At 38.1% G+C, this 20,874-nt stretch overlaps 1 protein-coding gene across 1 annotated transcript in view; it reads right to left on the bottom strand.

Moving 5' to 3' along the window:
* The window catches only part of LOC139085509 (sulfotransferase 2A1-like), a 56,417-nt gene extending 38,374 nt beyond the window's left edge, over positions 1-18,043 (bottom strand). The window contains exon 1 of the mRNA XM_070633099.1: positions 18,001-18,043. The gene's annotated coding sequence lies outside the window, so the exon portion shown is untranslated. The remainder of the gene's footprint in view (positions 1-18,000) is intronic.
* Positions 18,044-20,874: the final 2,831 nt, after the last annotated feature.

Consider the following 20,874-nt stretch of genomic DNA (forward strand, 5'->3'; position numbering starts at 1 on the left):
GAGAAATCAATGAAACAAAAGCTGGTACTTTGTTTTTTTCTGCCCTTTTTTTTTAAATTGCAGTAACATTGGATTATAACATTATATAACTTTCAGGCGTACATCATAATATATTTGAAATTCTGTGTAGATTACATCATGTTCACCACCCAGCGACTAATCACAATCCGTCACCACACGTGTGCCTAATCACACTTTCACCCTCCCCCTCTCCCCCTTCCCCTATGGTAACCACCAATCCAATCTCTATTGCTATGTGTTTGTTTGTCGTTGTTTTTATCTTCTACTTATGAATGAGATCATATGGTATTTGACTTTCTCCCTCTGACTTATTTCACTTAGCATAATATCCTCAAGGCCCATCCATGTTGTCACAAATGGCTGAATTTCATCATTTCTTATGGCTGAGTAGTATTCCATTGTGTATCTATACCACATCTTCTTTATCCACTTGTCCCTTGATGGGCACCTAGGTTGCTTCCAAGTCTTGGCTATTGTGAATAAGGCTGCGATGAACATAGGGGTGCAGGTATCTTTATGTATTTGTGTTTTCAAGTTCTCTGGATAAATATCCAGCAGTGAAATAGGGGGATAATATGGTAGATCCATTCTTAATTTTCTGAGGAAACTCCATACTATTCTCTTTAGCGGCTGCGCCAGTTTGCACTCGCACCAGCAGTGTACGAGGGTTCCTTTCTCTCCACATCCTCTCCAACACTGGTTGTTTCCTGTCTCGTTAATTAAAGCCATTCTGACTGGAATGAGATGATTATCTCATTGTAGTTTTGATCTGCAGTTCCCTGATAATTAATGATGTTGAACATCTTGTCATGTGCCTGTTGGCCATCCGTATATCTTCTTTGGAGAAAACTCTGTTCAGATCCAAAAGCGGGTACTTTGAAAAAAATACACTTGAGAAAACTCTATCAAGAATTATTGAGACAGATACAGTTATCAACATCAGGAATGTAAGAGGAGAAATGACCAGAACCCACAGGGGTTTAGAAGATAATAAGGGAGTTCTAAGAACAACCATGTACATAAATTCAACAATTTATATTAAACTGACCAACTCCTTAAAAAACACAAATTGCCAAAAGTCACCCAAGATGAACAGATAACCCGACTAATCCAACAGCTGATAAAGATTCCCACAGCACTGGTGTAAACACAGCACCAATTGATCATGCAGTCAGGATACACTGACCACATCTTAGAAGAAGAATGTTAAAAGTTATTTTACAGGATGAGGGATCCAGAAAACTGCAAGTCATGTACCCACAGCATGTGCAGAGATTTCTTGACCTGAAATAATGACTGGAATCAAAAAGTCTGTCCACATAGAACCAAAGGACAGGACAGGACTAGAACCTGAAAGCCTCACTCTCCTCAGAAATGAGGGTCTGTTGTCTAGGAAGATACGGTGTTAAAATCATAGAAGTTTAGTTCCTCCAGTAGAAACCTGCCCTGCCAGAGTTTCCACGTACCAGCCTTCTCTTCCTAACTTCTTCAATTTCTCCCCAAATCTTGAATCAGGGGTACAGATTTGAAGGCCTTGCCTCCTGTCTCCTTGCCTGTCGAGCTTGCAATAAATTCTTTACTTTCTCAAAATCTGGTGCCATAATTATTGGCTTTTTATTTACATTGGGTGGCAAGCCCTTGTTCTGGTAAAAATTTCTGGTGACCCTGAAGAGATCAAGGTCTTGTGACCACCTGCTTGAGACTCTGCAGCTCTTGTTGGGTGTGGTCCCTCCTCATCAAGCCTAACTGGCCACCTAGACTGATTCATCTAGAGGCTTGGCTGTCAGGTTTCTGCCCCCCACAATGGCACTCCAGGCCCCTCAGTGATTTTTTTAAAAAACTTTTACAAAAAGAAACTTCTTTTGGATCAAGACATCTCTGGAGCCTGGGTGAGTAACTTTAAGAATGTAACTGTCCCTTACCTCATCTGTCTGGTTTGATCCCCTGGAGATATAACTTAGGGTTTATTCTGGGGAATCTTAGGGGGCTGAGACCTGAACCATGGGGCTGAACCATCCAAGATAATTTGACACAGGATAAATGTTCACTTGTGAGTTACTCCTGGTAATCTGGTGAGCAATCCAATTTACATTACATATAGAATTGTATTATAGGATAATGTTTGTCTAAATTGAATTGGCTGTCTGGGGACTGAGTTTCTCAGTGACCATAACGAACTCCCCTTAAGTAATTCACCTCATGCGAGTCCTCTGACTACAAAGAAAAGAGGTACTTGACTTTCTCTTCCCTCTGGTCCTTTGGGACATTCCCAGTGACTGGGGATTTTACAGAGGTCTCAGAGCATCTGCTCATGTTGTGCAATGGCCTCATACAGACCCCCTCTTGAGGAACATATCTTATAGGGTGTTCTTTGTTTGTGGCAAAGCAGTCAGCAGTGGCATCTTGTCCAGGGCTGACTCATCTGAACTTGGTGGGTGCCAAAACTTGTAAGGGAGAAAGTTGATATTTTGGTTATTCTTGAGGGAGCTGTTCCCACAAGCACACGCTATCAGACCCTAAACACTATCTCTTAGAAATATCTTGATGCTGTGGCCACCTTGGACCAAGCCCCCTAATGGGGATAACTGTGAACAGTTGGTAGATAACTGGGATAATTTAAAATTACAGTGGCCATTTTGGGCTCCTTTTGAGCATCCAAAACTTGTTTTAGAAGCCAAGGAACAGTGAACACTTTAATCTATAAAGAGTCGAGTGCACCAATTTCTGGCACAATTGCTCAAAACCTAAAGATTCCAGAAGCTGCAAATATTTACAAAGAACAGTAAAATGTTACCAAGCTTGTTTTGTGCCCTGAGGGCTTGGCGTGATAATTGTCAGTTTTGAGGCCTCAAAACATGGTCAGACATAAATGCTGTTGCACCCCATTTGTGGTCAGAGACGGTCGGACAGAAATGTGGGTTGGACTGTATTTGCAGTAAAGGGTCCCATCAAACTGCTGTCAGCCTCAGGGTAATGACATTTGCCATTAGAAGCAGTGTTCTGATTAGATAAGATCATTTAAGAAGCTCAATTAAAAGCAAAAACATCAAAATTCTAAAATAACTTTCTTGAAAGTTTTGTGGCAAAAAGCTGACTAAAAACAAAATGTACCTCTGAAAAAGCCTATTGTGTCTTTGCTTTATATACATCTCATGATATACCTTCAAAAGAGGGCACTAAATGAGCCCCTTCCAGAGTTGAGACTCTGAGAGTTTTTCTGGGAAACTATTATATCATACATCAGTAGAGTTGTTCGGTACCACTAGAGTTAGTTACTGTTCATCCTGGTGAAACCTGACACCATTTAGCAAAGTAGGATTAAAAATTTGACCATGTTGGAAGCTGATATTCAGAGGCTGGCAGGAATCTTTTAGACCTTCTTCTCTAAGTTAAAATAAAACTAAACACCCAGAGGGGAAGAAGCAAATTAGGGATGATGGAGTTGGACAAGTAGGTCAACTTACAATGTCATTTAAGTTACAACCCAATTTCAGAGGAATTAAAAACAATGGTCCTCAACTGGAAAACCTCTGCAAAACTGGAAATGCAGATCTGTAGGCAGTTCAGATTCCTCCCATTTCCTTTATCTCAAACAACTTGTGACCTCTCCAGGAACTGGTATCTAGCCCGTCACCAATTCCTAAGACTAAAGCAAGGAAAAAAATGCCTATAGAAGTACCCTTGCCCAAATCTAGCTTACGTGACTCCTCCACTAAGGTTAGTAGAAAAAGATTCAAAAAAATTTGATTTCAATAATTTTTTCATAACTAGTGAGCTTGGATTACTGTACCTAAATCACGGTAATAATTTTAAGACAATAGTTGTGGAGTGTCGGGGTACACGTATCTATAAATATGTTATATATGCATGATATTTTTACCTCCACATGGTATAATTTCCAAAAGAGCTCTATTCCATTGCCTTAACATGTGTTTATATAAATGTAATAGAAACCAACACAAACGTTTTTCAAGTTAACATGATATAATGTAATCCTTGACAAATGAAAGCTTATTGAAGTTTGTTGGTTTGATTTAAGTAGAAATGTGAGTTATCAACATTGGATATGACATAGACATATAGCCATTATCCTAACAGGGTTTATTGGTCTAATAATCTCATATTATCTCTGTCACAAAACTTATCAAAAATAATAGCTTAGAATGATAGCTAGTTCTATGTAATGTCTCATGAATATTTTTAGCCAATCTGACTAATTATTGGGAACAAGTAAACTAAGTAGATGTGGAAAGATAAAAGTTTGGGGTGAACCTTTAACAATAATATGTTTTATTATGTATGTACTTAAAGTAACTTCAAAACTTTTTGGTAACTTGAACATTAGAGTTTTATTAAATTAAACTAAATGACAAAATTTATTGAGTTTCTAGGTCATTTCCATGTATGATAAGATATTAGACATTATTTACTAAACATAGAATTATCTACCTTCAGCTTTGTATTATAGAAAAACTGGAAAAATACTGAGTTTATTGATAAATGTGTTTGCTGCCATGCTGAGAACTTTTCTATGACAAATCACGTGTTTCTAGACAGAATTTGCGGATCTACCAATTCACAGGATGCAAATATATGAACAATTAAGGAAAGTAAGATGTATATTTTCAGCAAAGGTTTAAGGAATGGAGATACATTTTTTGTTAAGAAACACTACTGGATGCTGCATGAGGAGTGAAGTCAGCATCATGGCGGAGTGAACTTGCCCAGGACTCCCTCCCCTCCAACATACAACGAAAAGGAGCAACCATATTCCAACAGAAAATACCCTAATAGCACAGGAATCCTTGGAGAGTGACATCAGCCACACGCTGGGGGGCGGAGAGGCTGGATCCCCCCTTGGAGGAGCTGGAACCAGGTAAGAGAGAACTTTGTTCTCTCCTTTCAAGACTGTGGTCGCTGCCATGGGAGGCTCCGTGAGGGAAGGAGTTTGGGAGGGGTCATGCCTCCGCAGGATCACCCAGCATTCCCTAGGGCCCTTGGAATCTTTTGTGCTTTCATACAAATTTGTGGATTGTTTTTCTACTTCCATGAAAGATATCATTGGAATTTTGTAAAGGATTACATTGAATCTGTAGACTGCTTTAGGTAGTTTGGTTCCAGAAATGTGTCCAATTGCCTGACACCCTGGACTGATGGATAGGAGAATGATGAAGTCGTGATATCAGTCTGTGTAATTCTTCTGACAAAGCCAACTACTAGACTGAACAATGTTCAGTGGGAAAAGCTGTCTGACCATGTTCAAAACCAATAAGGGTGATTAAACCATTGGAAGAAGAAGTTTACACACTAGTGGCATCCTGGAGAAAAGAGAAAACAATGTAAACACAGGCATTTGCTTCTGAGAATCTTTACTTCCCATCGTCTTCCTCTGGCTGCTTCTATCCGATCCTCTATGGCCCCCACATGAATTTCGTTTTCACCCAGAAGCATTTTGTAGCAAGTTTAGCTACCTCAGATACATACTCCCACATCTTCCAGTAATTATGCTTCAAGCCACAAAATGAAGTTTTATTGGGGTAATTTCTACAGTTGTATGTTTTCTCGTTAAAACATAATGAGAGCTCGTGGGATAAAAAGAAAAAAAGATTGCAAAGAATTATAGCTCTAAGAGGAAGGTCCATGATTCAAAGCAAAGTCTTTCTGGTTATAAAATCCATTTCCTCATAATATACACCCAGGGTCATGTGTCAAGTACACATTATGAAGGTAATATGATACTCTGTGTGTTATTCACATATTAATGCTTCCAACCTAAGAACACAGGATATCTTTCCATTTGTTTGTTTTTCTCAATCGCTTTCATCAATGTTTTATAGTTTTCGGTATACAGGTCTTTCATCTTGGTTAAATTTATTCCCAAGGGCTTAATTGTTTTTGATGTTGTTTAAACAAGATTGCTTCCTTAATTTCCCTTTCAAATAGTTCATGGTAGCACACAGAAACACAAATGATTTCTGTATGTTGATTTTGTATCATGGAACTTTACTAAATTCGATTGTTATTTCTACAAGCTTATTGGTAGAGTCTTCAGGGATGTTTTTATACAAGACATGTCATCTGCACACAAAGACAATTTTGCTTCTTCCTTTCTGATTTGGATTTTTCTTGCCTAATTGCTGTGGCTAGGACTTCTATGTTGAATAGAAATGGTGAGATTGGACAACTATATCTGTGTTCCCCCCGGGTACTGCCAGAGCAAGAATTTCTTTTTTTTCCCCTCCTTGTAGCAAAACAAACAAACAAAACTGTTGTACCATTAATCGTATAGCTGTGGTCAGCACTGGTGATCTGTTGGGACCTGTGGAGATCCCTATGATCCATAGAGATGCATCTTTGGTGGTTTCCATGGTGACCCTTGTAGGTCTATTGGTACCCATGGCATCATGGTAAAGATAAGAATCTACTGTGTGTTTTGCTCTGGAGACGGTGAAGCTTTTAGATGGAGCCACAGTGCATGCAGGAAAAGGACTCAGGATATATATGAAGAGAGTTCATTGTACCTTCAACAAATGGGTAAAGTTCAAGCTTAATTCTGTTCTGGGTGCTCTAGGGTGGAGATGGAGGCTGGGTGGGTAGAAGTGTCTTTGTCTTGTGAAGATTGGAAAAAGGAGAATTGTCAGTCAAATAGAAATCTAGAGAGACTGGGGCTGAGGGGCCATTTGCCAGAAGGGACAGATGGGGTCCCTGAATCAACAGATGAAGAAGAAACCCCTTTTGAGATATCCAGGGAACAGTATGGGATATATTCAGACCCAGAGACAAAGGATGTTCCCTTATCCAGGAGGAACAAAGTATGTAACAAAAGATAAAAAAAAAAATGTAACCATTGTCCAGAGATCTGGAGGAATAGGCAGCAGGTAATCACAACTTCAAGTTTTAGTTTCTATGGAGCTCCATTTCTAGGATGAAAACACGGGTCCTGGAGAAAATAAAAGAGGTAAGCTATTTTCTAGTAGCAACAAACTGAGTCTCTGAGTGGAGCAGAGGATAGAGCGCTGTGTGAGTCAGACAGAATCATCCCTGAGATCCAGGTGTGCTGGCTCCTCAGTCTGGCTCCGGTGTAGGTGGGGAATTCAGCACCTCACCTGTCGTCACCTGGAGTCTGCTCACAGATAGCCTCCATCCCACCAGACAAGTTACCTATCTCACCCAAATTCCAAGTCCACCAGGGCTTGTTGGGTCCCTACAGGATGCTCATGTCAGGGAGACCTCTGGGTTTTCCCAGATCCCTGGTTTCTGATTCAGCACATCGGGCTGGGGTCTGAGACTCTGCGTGTCTCAGTTCCCAAGTGATGCTGATGCTGCTGGCCCAGGAACCACGCTTTGAGAACCACATCTCTACATCATGGTTCTCAAACTTTGCCACCCACTGGCGTTCCTGGGAGTTTCCATATTCGTATCCCTCAAGCCGGTGAAGCTGTGTCTCTGCAGGTGGAACCTGGGCACCGGTATGTCTTACAGCTCTCAGGAGATTCCGAAGCTTGAGAATTGCCCTCAGTCAAATATCTGCTGAGGACTAGATGGACTCAGAGAGTTAACATATCACTGTCATTATGAAGAGCATACAAAGCCTTTATTTCACTAAAAGAAAATACAAATTTGCTGTATCTGATGGTCCCTTTTGCGTAAATTCATCTAAATAAATTAAGTGCCATAAAACGGAAGCTTTTGAATGGTCATCATTGTTTTTACACTGAATGAATACAGTACCTGCCAGAAATTTTGCTGTTAAAAAGAACATTTTGTTTGACTCTTTACCTGAAATTCCTCTAAATAAAATGCCTAACAGGAAATAACCCTAAACTAGGGCAGATTTTAAATTGTTGTTACAGTAAACAACGTGTCTAGAGACACAGTTGGGTCGAATCAAAGATATGGTCCATCCATGTACCCCCATGAGACTGTGAGAGAAAGGGTGTGCACATACCTGTTCTGGTGCCTCAGGGCCACCAGGTGGCACCCACACAGGACCTCTCCAAAGCTGGGGCCATTGGCTGGGTGGAAGAGAAGCTCCACATTCATTGAGAGGAAAGTAAGGAAACGACACAGAGACAACATTACACTTGTATAATTTAAGGCTAAAACCAGACAGCTGGAAAATGCTAACTTTGCCAGGATTTGGAGCCATGGCTGATGGGAATTTAAATTGGAACAACCCCTTTGGAAAACAGTTGGCAGAAGCTACTAAATCCTAAGAGACACACATCTTGCGATCCAACAATTCCAGTCCTGGGTGTTTACACGACAGAAATGTTCACCAAGAGACACACAGAAAGACACATTCACTGCATCCAGGATTATAAGCCCAAGCTAGAAACTTCCCAAACGCCCGTCAACAGCATCATGGAAAAAATAAGTTTTGGTGCATTTGCCCAATGAAATGCTGAACGTGAGTATGATTCTCGTGAGAATCATGATGAGTAAAGGACACCAGACACAAAAGTGTCGCTGTGACTTAATTTATAAAGAGGACACAACTTCATAAGAAACTGACTCACTGTTTTCCAGGGTGACTTACCATTTTGCATTTCTACCACTGTCATGGTCTGAACGTTTGTGTTTCTCCAAATTCTTATATTGAAACCTAATGCCCAAGGAGATGGTATTAGGAGATCGGGGCTTTTTTGAGAGGTGGTCAGTTCATGAGAGTGAAGCAAAGCCCTCATTAACGGGATTAGTGTCCTGATCAAAGAAATCTCAGAGAGCTAGCACCTCCCTTCCACCCTGTACAGATGTTAGCAGAAGTCTGCCACCCAGAAGACGGACTTCACCTGACCACGCTGACACCTGATCTCAGGCTTCCAGCCTCCAGAACTGTGAGAAACTTATAAACTTGTAAACTTCTGTGGTTTATAAGCCACTCCATCTATGGTGTTTTGTTATAGTATCCTGGACCGACTGAGACACCAGCAGTGCATAAGAGGTTCATCTGCTTCCAGCCCTGCCAGCACTAGGTCGTGTGAGTAATTTTCTTTTAGCCATTCTGATAAGTATGCACTGGCGTCATATTGTGGCTTTAATTTTTTTATTTTCCTAAGGGCTAATGATGCTAAACATCTTCTCATATGCTTATTTGCCATCTTTATATTCTCTTAGACAAAGTGTTCAGATTGAAAAAAAATGGTTCCTTAAACAATTTCCTTAAAAAAATTGGTTGCTTTCTTACTGCAGAGTTTTGAGAGTCCTGTATGTATTCTAATATATTCTGGAACAATTGCTTTGCCACATATATTATTTTCAAATATTTTCCCCATCTGTAGTTTGTCTTTTCATTCTCATAACAGGGTCTTCACAGAGCAAAACTTTAAACATGTTTTATTGTCTGTCTCCTCAGTTTTCTTTTATGGGTCATGCATTTGATGTCATGTTTAAGAACCCTGTAGTCTAACCCTGGGCCATGAAGGTTTTCTTTCATATATTTTTAAAAAGTATTATAGTTTTATGATTTATGTTTAATTTATGATCCATTTTGAACTAATTTGTGTATAAGATGTGAAATTTAGGTCCAAGTTCATTTGTAATATCACCATTTATGGAAAGGAATATCCTTTCTCCATTTGACTGGTTTTGCACCTTTGTACCAAACTCAATGGGTTCACCTCTTGGTGAGTGTGGAGCCAAAAAGCACAACCAAGGCAGAAGTAGGTGAAGAAGCAGATTGGTTGCTTGCACAAGCAAAGAAGAGCACCTGGGATATTTCCCAAAAGCAGCATCTCCCCAAGCTCAGTGCTGTAAGCATGTGAATTTTTTCAAGATAGCAACATCTGCAAAATGGGGACATCAGTTTCTGCAAAACAGAACATATAGTTTCTTTTTGTTCTGAAAAAGATTTGACAGATCATGTTAGTTATGGATAAAATCCTCAGGAACCCTTTCTTTGCCTGGTTCCCTGCTCATACCTTTATTCAGAATCAATAGATCACATCTGCGTGTGTCTATTTCTGTATTCTCTATTCAGTTTCATTATCTTTGTGTCACGTTGTATTGATTAGTGTAACTTGATAGTAAGTCTTAAAATTGGGGAGCATAACTCCTTCAATGTTGCTCTTCTTTCTCGAAATTATTTAAGCTATTTTAGTTCCTTTACCTTTCCATACGAATTTTACAGTCAGCTTGTCTGTATCTATAAAAAGCACTATAGGGATCTTCAAAAAGTCCTGTTGGGAATTTAATTGTGGTCGGGTTAAATCTTTAGCTGAGGAAGGAGCACAAAGGATGTAAAAGACGCAGGATCCACATGGATTTCCCAGTATAGTTGTGTTCAAGATGTCTTAACACTAAATACAGGGCCTGGATTTGCTAAAGACTCTTTTAGTCTTTTAGAATGGCTTCTAGACAATTATGATGAGGATTAATCAAGGAGAGTTTCAAGGAGAACTTGACAAAGATTGAAGTCATTGATTTCAAATCCTGGCTGTGCCATCAATTATACCATTTTCCATAACTAACATTTGAATAACACATAGAGTTTTGTAACATCTTCCTATATATCATCTTCCTATATTCAGTAAACGGTACTTGACAGATCATGCTGGGAGATTATCATAAGGAAATGGGTTTTAAAAACCAGAAAGACTTTGCTTTGAATCACTGACCATCCTCCTACAGCTGTAATGCTGAAAATGTTTCTTTATCTCATGAGCTCTCATTATGGTCTAACCAGAAAACACAATTGTAGAAATTACTTCAGTAAATGTTTGTTTTGTGGCTTGAAAGCATAGTTACAGGAAGGTACGGGAGCATGTTCTTGAGGTAGCCTAACATGTTCCAAGTGTCTTCTTGGTGAAAATGAAATTCATGTGGAGGTCATAGAGGACTGGACAAAAGTAGCCAGAGGAAGACAATGGGAAGTAGTATTTCTCGGAGGCAAAAGACCGTGTTTATGTTATTTTCTCTTTTATCCAGCGTATCACTAAGAGGGAATGCTCTTCTTCCAATGGTTTAATCACTCTTATTGGTTTTGAGCACCATCTGACATCTCTTCCTGCCCATCACTCTTCAGTCTAGCACTCAGCCTTTCAGAATAATTACACAGGCTGATTTCATGACTACACTTTTCATCTATCAGTCTTGGAGTTCAGAAAATTGCACACACTTTTGGGTCCTAAGCCATTTCTACCCAGTCCCATCTTCTTCCTCAGTCCCCTCCCACCACTAGGTTATCAGCAGCAGCATGTGTCCTACCCCTAGAAATCTTAAACCATTGCCAGTGTGAGCAATAAGACATTGTCTTCTGTCTCAATGCATGAAAAAAGACACTTAGATGTTGTAAGATGTAACATTAGATGTAGATGCAAGATGTAAGTCCAAACATAGTGGAAAATTAATTATAAACTGAGAATTCTACTTAATTAAACAATAATTCAAGAATGAGTATAAAATGAAGACATTTTCAGGCAAAATACTGAGAAAATTTACCACCTTTGTTATGAGAGAACTATTTCAAATTATACTTTATAAATAAATAAAATGAATCCACAGACAAGAACAGCCAATGAGTCAAAGAAGATATCAAAAGGTAAATTTAAAAATAATGAAATGAACAAATTCTGAAGCAGAGCATATCAAAACTTACGGGATGCAGCAAAATCAGTTCTAATAGGTAGTGTTCATATCTGTAAATGACTACATTAAGAAAAAGAAGGATCTCAAATAAAAAACTGGAAGTTACACCTCAAGGAACTAGAAGGAAAAGAACAAACAAAGCCCAAAGTTAGCAGAAGGAAGGAAGTAACAAAGATTAGAGAAGGAAAAAAAATGAAATGGAGAACAGGAAAAAATAGAAAAACAAAAATGAGATTTTTTTTGTTAAAAGAGATGAACAAAATTGACACACCTTTAGCTTTACTAAGAAAAAAACCAGAATGGATTCAAAAAGTAAAAGAAATGAAAGAGGAGCTGTTATAACAGAAAAGCTGTATTTCTCTGATGACAGAGAAATACAAAAGATCATAAAAGACTACTATGAACAATTATAAGTATAGATGCAAGAATTCCCAAGAAAATATTAGCATCTTGAATTCAAAAGAACATTAAAATGATCATACACCATGGGATGCAAGCATGGTTCAACACAAGCAAATCACTAAGGTGATGGACCGCGTTAACAGAACAAGTGATAAAAATCATATGATCATTTCAGTAGATGCAGGTAAAGCATTTAACAAAATTCAACATTCTCGTGATAAGAACTTTCAACAAATTAGATATAAAAGGAATGTTCGTCATCATAATAAAGGTCATATATGAGAAGCCTACAGCTAACGCTGTACTCAATGGTGAAAAGTTAAAAGCCTTTCCTTTAACATTAGGAAAAAGACAAGGTGTCCACTCTTGTCATTTTTTTCAACATAGTTCTAGAAGTCCAAGCCACAGTTATTAGCAAGAAAATAAAGGCATTCAAATCAGAAAAGAAGAAGTAAAATTATTTTTATGTGCAGAAGATATGATCTTATATAAAAAAAATACCTAAAGACTCTGCCAAAAACCTGGTAGAACTAATAATTGAATTTAATAAAGTTCTGGCATACAAAATCAACATACAGAAGACAGTTGTGTTTCTATACACTAACAATGACTATCTGAAAGAGAAATTAAGAAACAATCCTATTTACAATTGCATCCAAAATAATAAAATACTTAGAAATAAATTTAACCAAAGATATGAAGGACTCAAAACTATAAAACGTTGATGAAAGAGACTGGGAAAACACAAATAAATGGAAAGACATCCTGTGCTCTTGGGTTGGAAGTGTTAATATTGTGAAAATGTCTGTACTACCAAAAGCAATCTAAAGATTCAATGCAATCTTTATCAAAATTCCAAAGGCATCCTTTACAGAAGTAGAAAAAAAATCCTAAAATTTGTATGAAACCACAAAAGGTCCTGAATAGACAATCTTTTTTTTTTTAAGTTGGCACCTGAGCTAACATCTGTTTCCAATCTTTTTTTTCCTTCTTCTCCCCAAAGCTCCCCAGTACATAGTTCTATATTTTAGTTGTAGGTCCTTCTGGCTGTGCTATGTGGGACGCCGCCTCAGCATGGCTTGATGAGCGGTGCTAGGTCCACGCCCAGGATCTGAACCGCCAAAACCCTAGGCCACCGAAGTGGAGCATGCGAACTTAACCAATTGGCCACGGGGCTGGCCCCAACAAAGCAGTCTTGAGGAAAAAGAACAAAGCTTAAAGCATCACGCTCCCTGATTTGTGTTGTTACAAAGCTATGGTAATCAAAACAGTATGGGCATAAAAACAGTCACATAGACTAGTGGAACAGAATAGAGTCTAGACATAAACCTGCAAATATACAGTCAAGAAATTTTTGAGAAGGGCACTAAGAACACACAATGGGAAAAAGTCTCTTCAATAAATAGTGTTGGGTAAACTGGCTATCTAGATGAAAAAGAATGAAACTGGACCCGTATCTTACACCACTCACAAAAATTTACTCACAAAATAACAAAGACTTAAATGTAAGACCTGAAACCATAAAACTCCTAGAATAAAACATAGGGAAAATTTCCTTGATTGGATTAGTGATGATTTCTTGGATAAGACATAAAAGGTACAGGCAACAAAAGCTAAAACAAACCAGTGGGACTACATAAAACTAAAAAGCTTCTGCACAGCAATGGAAACAACCAACAATTTGAATTGGCAGCCTACAGAATGGGAAAAATATTTGAAAACCAAATATCTGATAAAGGATTCATATCCAAAATATAAAGAACTCAATAGCAAAATAGCAAGTAATCCAATTAAAAAATGGGCAAGGACCTGAATAGATATTTTCAAAGAAGGCACACAAATGACCAGTAGGTATATGAAAAGGTACTCAACATCAATAATCATCAAGAAAATGCAAATCAAAGCAACAATGAGCTATCACGTCACACTTGTTAGGATGGCTATTATCAAAAAGACAAGCAAAGGGGTTGACTTGCTGGCATAGTGGTTATGTTCGCATGCTCCATTTTGGTGGCCCAGGGTTCACTGGTTCAGATTCCAGATGCAGACTTGAATACTGCACATCGGGCCATGCTGTGGTGGCATCGCACATACAAAGTAGAGGAAGACTAGCATAGATGTTGGCTCAGCTGCAATCTTCCTCAAGTGAAAAGAGGAAGATTGGCAACAGATGTTAGCTCAGGGCCAATCTTCATCACCAAAAAGAAAAAAAAAAAAAGACAAGTGATAACAAACATTGGTGGGAATGTGGGGAAAAGGGAATCCTTTCTACGCTGATGGTGGGGATGTAAATTGGTGCAGACATTATGAAAAACTGTGTGGAAGTTCTTCAAATATCTCAAAATAGAAATACTATATGATCCAGCAGTCCCACACCTGGGTATATGCCTGAAAGAATTGAAATCAGTACCTTCAGGAGCTATCTGCACACCCATGTTCATTTCAGCATTATTTACAATAGCCAAGACGTGGAAACAAGCTAAATGTCCTTCAGTGGATGAATTGATAAAGAAAATAGGGTCTCTCTCACTCTCTTTCTCTCTCTATATATGGAATATATATATATATATCATATACATACGGAATACTACTCAGCTATAAAAAGGAAGGAAATCTTGCTGATTGCGACAACATGGATGGAACTAGGGGGGATGGTGCTAAGTGAAATAAATCAGACAAATACAAATACTGTATGGTATCACTTAAATACTGAATACAAATAAAGCAGATTTCATAGAAACAGAGAATAGAATGATGGTTGTCAGGGAATGTAAGGAGAAGGAAATGGGGAGACGTAGGCGCAAGGGTAAAAATTTTCAGTCGTAAGACGAAGTAGTTCTGAGGATCCCATATGCAGCATGGTAACAATAGTTAATAATTCAGTATTATGTACTTGAAAGTTGATGAGAATAGATCTCAAACAGTCTCACACACACACACACACACACACACACACACACACACAAAGACCCAACTGTGTGAGGTGATGGATATATTAGTTATCTTGATCTCTGTAATCATTACAAAATGTATAGGTATATCAAATAATCATGTTTAAATATATACAGTTATACTTGTCAATTATTTCTCAATAAGGATAAAACAAAACATTTTCCAATAATTGCCTTTAAAATTAAGAACAAGGCAAGATTTACACCCATCATCACTTCTATTCAACATTGACCCAGAACCCTGGTCAGTGAGATGAGAAAAGAAAAAATAAAGACAACATACTTTTATGCTACATAGAAAACCAAAGAGAACATAAAAGGTAATGAGAATTAGAAGGAAGTTCATTCACATTGGTGAATACCTGATCAATATTCAAAGTCAGTTACATCCCCAAATCAGGCACAAACAACTGGAAAATGTAATTTTAAGATGTGGTTAATCTAGAAGAAATGACCTACATCTAAAAAAGATTTGCAAGCTTTTCATAGAAAAAATGATAAAAGATCATGTAAGGTATATTAAAAGCTTTAGATAAAAGGAGGGATAAACAATGTCTGTAAATGAAGAGATAAACTAACTAAAATATGCCAATTCTCCATTAATTATTCTGTAAAATTACTGTAATGACAATTATAAAAATACTGACAATAACAAGTCACTGAGGATATGGAGTAACAGAGAACATAAATTGATAGATCCACTCTGGAAAATAGTTTGATATTATCTTTTAAAATCGAAAATTCATATTCACTACACTTTAGCAGTTCTATACTCAGGTACATAAACCAGAAAGAAAGTCACGCACACGTGCACCAGAGAAGCATTATTCTGAATAGCCTTAAATTTGAAATGCCTCATTCAAATTTGTAACTTTGGACATACAGAGTTTTGGGAGAAGCATCGGATGAAAAAACTAATTGCTTCAGTGATGCGTGCAAATAACAATCAGGGTTTATTCCTTTTGATTCTCCCCTTGGCCAAACCTAACCTATGGTTGGCCTGAGTAGACGGGACTCACAGTAGAGGACCACACAGGCCATGAAGGCATGCTGGGTGTATTTTGCATAGGATATTCTAGGGGTCAAGACTCCCAGAGCATTGGTGATGTAAGGGTTGCAAGCTCCAGGAGTCCTGTAGATTCCTTACCTTGTTAAGGAGGAAATGTGTCCAGAGTTCCCTAAGGCTTTTTTTTTTTTTTTTTTTTTAAATCATATATGATCCAGAGCTCCGCTTTAAGATTTAGGGTCCAGAGAATGGATTCTTGTTTCCTGAGTCTAAGGACACTATTTCCTGGGACTTAAATTCCGAAGGTTTTTTCATCAGTATGGGGGAGTTTGGATAGAACTTCTACAGGGCTGCAGATAGCTCAGGATATTGATATTAGTTGATAGTGATAAAGATTTTGGTGTCGGTGGTTCTTGACTGTATAAGAAAGAGGTCTATGTGTGAGTTTTAAGGCACAGATAAGCAAGATATTGGAATAGTGTTGAGGTTTACAGGATACGTCTTCATCACCCACCTCTGTTGATGGGACTTTCCTGGATTCCTGATGACAACTGAAGCACAATTTAGACTATTTTAGACACCAACTGGCAAGATCAAGTATAACATCGATGAGGGAGGTGTTCTCTTCATGTGTGGGCTTCTACCGTAGGGTTTCACTCTTGTCTTTTTCTGAAAGAATAACCTAAAGGAAAGCAAGAGAGAAGATTGATGAGTTCAGCCAGGATTAACTCAATAAGAAATACAACTGCCAGGCTTTGAAGATTGGACTTTATGCTGAGGGCAAACAATTCAGGAAATGTGAATTGTTCAATATCTAACAGATGATTGCAACATAGCCCAGAAGGGCCAAAGAGCATGAGGTGAGGACACCAATAACGAGTCTGTTACGTGAATTTATGTTTAGATGTGGCTCTGGTTAATAAAGAACCAATGGAAAGGTTGGCAAATAAATACTCATTATTTAACAAAGGTTTATTAGCTACTGTGAGGCAATCACTACTCTAGGACCTGGGGTCAAGAATGAACAACTCAAAGAGTTTACATTTTAGTGGGAAGATACACATGCAATAAACACATAAATAAAATACACACTCATTGGTGATGAGTATAAAGGAAAAAAAAGATGAGACTACAGAGATGGTGAAAGAGCTAATCTATATCATACTGGAAAGGAAGACTTCCCTGAATACAGAGACATTTTAGCAGACACCAGAAGGAAAGTGTTAATCAAGGTCACGCAACTTGGATAATAAATAGATAAAAGAAAGTGGTGAGGGACATGGGGGAGTGGCTTGGGAAATAGACGACACGTGTGAGATTTCAGAGTCATGCTAACTTTGGGAGAAGGGTGGTTTTATTTATTGAATAAGATCAACCTGTAGTGGGAGCAGTCTGAGATATGGGGCAAAATGTCTTCAAATTTGAACATATTGAATTAGAGGTGAATCTCCAGTGAAGAGGTCCATGGACTGTTAGAGGATCAAGTCTGAATCTAGCAATACATACCATAGCCGAGTTTTCAAAAAAGAAAAATCAAACAGTTTTGAGAAAAATCACAAAATTTCAAGTATCTGAGACAGACAAGAAATTTTGCATAATTAAAAGCACAGAGAATGTAGGATAATGTCTGCATTTTTGAGACAGATAGGACAAGAGGATTAAGGGAGTTTTATAAAGACACATCTAAAACATGGTGGAAAGTCAGGATTTTGTTGTCTGGGAAGCCAATGAAAAGCTGACTTTGAGAAACCCACAAATGAGATTAGAGAAGATTCCAGTGCTCTCTGTTAGAATTAGAAAGGCCCTGGAGACTCAGAACGTAGCTAGGATGGTTTATGATGGGGCAAAATGACAGGCTGGCTGGGGTTCTTTTTCTATAGGAGAGAATGTGGACTTTGAAAAATTTTGTTCCAACGGTGATGGGGCCCTATACTCCCAGGATGGTGTAATATAGAGATCTCAGCTTGGGTGTAAGACGAGGTCTGACAAAGGCCTCTGACAATCCCCCAGCTTCCATGTTTTAAGTTCACTCACCGTTTCCTTGGGTGAACCATTCAAAATATTATTCCAGTGACTCTGGCTTCTTAATAAAATTGAATATGTTCCAGAAAAAAAATAACCAGAAACGAGAACATCTCTGGGATTTCTGATGAGATAAATCACCTTAAAGAGAAAAATGCTATAGTGAAAAATTGATACAGTCATCTCCTATCCTTCCTGATTTTCAGAAAAATGGAGACAATCCAGTTCCTAGGAAATGCCAATAAACATCAATGGATTCTTTCAAAAAATTAGTTAATGTGTTCATTAACCAAATACATATTTTTAGGTTCCTATGAACCATTCACTGGAGTAATGCTAAGAATATAATAATAGAAGAGGAAAGCATTGTCCTTTCTCTCTTAGATATCATAGTCTACTCAAAATAGGAAGCAACCAAAGGTTTTAAAAGGTGAGTGCTTCTGGGGCCAGCCTGGTGGCTCAGCTGTTAGGTTCACACGTTCCACTTCAGCTGCCCGGGGTTTGCTGGTTTGGATCCCAGGTGCCGACATGGCAAGCCATGCTGTGGTAGGCGTCCCACATATAAAGTAGAGGAAGATGGGCACGGATGTTAGCTCAGGGCCAGTCTTCCTCAGCAAAAAGAGGAGGATTGGCAGCAGATGTTAGCTCAGGGCTAATCTTCGTCAAAGAAAAAAAATCATCCCAGCCTGGAGATTTCTTTTTCAGAAGGTATTGAACTATGAGTCCAATGTCTTTGTTAATTACAGGACCATTTAGGTTATCTGTTTCATCTTGGGTGACTTTTGGTAGTTTGTGTTTTTTGAGGAATTGGTCCATTTAATATAAATTGTTGAGTTTATGTACATACTTGTTCATAGCACTCCATTATTATCTTTTAAATATCTGTGGGGTCTTGTCATATCTCCTCTTACATTCCTAATTGATAACTGTCTTCTCTCTTTCTCTCAATAAGTCTTGATAGAGTTTTATCAAGTTGATTAGTTTTCAAAGTACTAGCTTTTGTTTCATTGGTTTCTCTATAGTTTTCAATTTTATTGATTTTTTGCTCTTATCTTTATTATTTCTTTCCTTCTTGCATTGTGTTCATTTTGCCCCTCTTTTTTTTTTTTTTTTTTTTTAAGATTTTATTTTTTCCCCTTTTTCTCCCCAAAGCCCCCCGGTACATAGTTGTATATTCTTTGTTGTGGGTCCTTCTAGTTGTGGCATGTGGGACGCTGCCTCAGCGTGGTCTGATGAGCTGTGCCATGTCCGCGCCCAGGATTCGAACCAACGAAACACTGGGCCGCCTGCAGCGGAGCGCGCGAACTTAACCACTCGGCCACGGGGCCAGCCCCTTTGCCCCTCTTTTTTTAACCTTTTTGAGGTAGAAGTTTTAATCACTGATTTTACGTTTTTCTTTTTCATTCTTTTTTAAAAGGGGAAAATATCTACTTATTCTTAACTAGTTAATTAATTAATTTTCTACTGTGGTATGAACACTTAATGTGAGATCTACCGGCTACAAAATTTTAAATGCACAATATAGAATTGTTAACTATAATAGGCACAATATTGTACAGCAAATCTCTAGAACTTAGTCATCTTGTATAACTAAAACTTTATAGCCATTAAATGGCAACTCGTCATGTCTCTCTCCCCCTGATACCTGGCAACTACCATTCTACTCTCTCTTTCTATGCTTATGACTACTTTAGATACCTCATATAAGTGGAATCATGCAGTATTTGTCCTTCTCTGGCCTATTTCACTTAGCATATAGTCCTGTAGGTTCCTTCACGTGGTTGCAAATGGCAGACTTTCCTTCTTCTGTAAGGCTCAGTAATATTCCATTCTATGCATAGACCACAATTTCTCTATCCACTCATTTCTCAATGGACATTTAGGTTGTCTCCATGTCTTGGCTATTGAGAATAATGCCACATTGAATGTGGGAGTGCGGACATCTCTTTGAGATTATGATTTGACTCTTTTGGATATATATCTAGGAATGGGATTGCTGGGTCATATAGTATCATATAACAGTATATCTATCTATCTATCTATATCTATATCTATCTATCTATCTATCTAAACTATATATCATATAGTATTTTTAATTTGGGGGTAACCTCCAAACTGTTTTCTGTAATTGCTGCACCAATTTACATTCCCACCAACAGTGTACAAAGGTCCTAATTTTTCCACATCCTCACAAACATTTGTTGTATTTTAAGGGTTTTTTTGGTAATAAGTACCCTAACAGGTTTGAGGTGATAGTTTCTTGTGGTTCTGATTTGCATTTCCCTGATGATTAGTAATGTTGAGTAACTTTGGATGTACCTGTTGGATATTTCTATATCTTCTTTGCAAAAATGTCTATCCAGATCCTCTACCCATTTTTTAATCAGATTGTTTGTCTTTTTTGTTCTTGAGTTGTATGAGTTCTTTATGTATTTTGAATATTAACCCCTTATCACGTATATGATTTTTGAATATTTTCTCCCATTCTATTGGTTGCCTTTTCATTTTTTGATGGTCTCGTTTGCTGTGCATAAGATTTTAGTTTGAAATAATCTCACTTGTATATTGTTGCTTTCATTGCCTTTGCTTTTGGTGTCAAATCCAGGCAATCCTTCCCAAAACCAATATCAAAGATCTTTTCCTCTATGTTCTCTTCTAGGATTTTTATGGTTTCAGGTCTTAGAGTCAAGTTTTTAGTCCGTTTTGAATTAAATTTTGTGTGTGGTGTAAGATAGGGGTCCAGTTTCATTCTGTTGCACGTGGCTGTCTAGTTTTCCCAACATCATTTGTTGAAGAGACTGTTCTTCCTTATTGTATAGTCTCAGCTACTTTGTCATAAATTAATTAACCATGTATGTGTGGGTTTATTTCTGGAGTCTCTATTTT

This window comes from Equus przewalskii, chromosome 9 (assembly GCF_037783145.1).
Source record: "Equus przewalskii isolate Varuska chromosome 9, EquPr2, whole genome shotgun sequence".
Taxonomy (NCBI): domain Eukaryota; kingdom Metazoa; phylum Chordata; class Mammalia; order Perissodactyla; family Equidae; genus Equus; species Equus przewalskii.